Source organism: Camelus bactrianus, chromosome 21 (assembly GCF_048773025.1).
Source record: "Camelus bactrianus isolate YW-2024 breed Bactrian camel chromosome 21, ASM4877302v1, whole genome shotgun sequence".
Lineage (NCBI taxonomy): Eukaryota > Metazoa > Chordata > Mammalia > Artiodactyla > Camelidae > Camelus > Camelus bactrianus.
The window spans coordinates 13423810-13424665 of record NC_133559.1 but is presented as its reverse complement, the minus strand read 5'-3'; positions in this window follow the sequence as shown (position 1 = coordinate 13424665).

Sequence of the window (856 nt, the reverse complement as noted above, 5' to 3'; positions counted from 1 at the left end):
CATCCAGATCTATAAGAGGAGCATACCTGCATTATTTACCTTTGTAAGCCTCACACCGAGCACGTGCTGGTACATAGTAGATGTAGATGTTGAATAAATTAATGCACAAATCAACAACAACAAAAAACTAATCTAATGAGATAGATTTTTATCGTCTTCATTTTATAGATAAGGAAACTGAAACTCATAAAGGTTAGGCAAATTACTAGTAAATGGCAAAACATGACTGAAACCCAAGCTTGTCTGATTCTAAATTCCATCCTAAATACCTCTCTATGGTACTTCACATACGTACCATTTGTATAATGGCATTTTGAGCATCCCTATGGCCTCCATACTGCACAACTCCAAGAGATACAATTCTCACAGGATACACAGTGAGTGGTGGCCCTGCAGATGTGCAATGCTGGAACACTGAGACTCTCACTTTTAAAATCTCCAACACAGGTGTTATCTCTGTTCCTGAGAATCTGGGTCATATCAAGTTCTACTCTGCTATCCAAATATGATTCACATTCCAATTAAAATTCTGTCTAGATACACAGCAGTGTCCCTTCAGTATATTCTCTTTCCTGAAACTTCCTCCCAACTGAAAATTGTATTGAGAAGTAACAAAAACAAAATTACAAGCAGTCTCTGATTTACTATCCATTTTCCCAAAGGTTATTTAAATGGGTTGTTTGGAATTTAGAATATACTTTTTATTTAAAATATTACTATAAAGAGTAGATAGGTTTACCAGTTGGATCACTGGAGGTCATCTAAGACAATAGGCAAAATAAATTTCAGTGTAAGTAACCTTTATTCAGGCTCCTGGAATTTGGAATAAAGTTTCCTATATGAGGGAATAAACCCA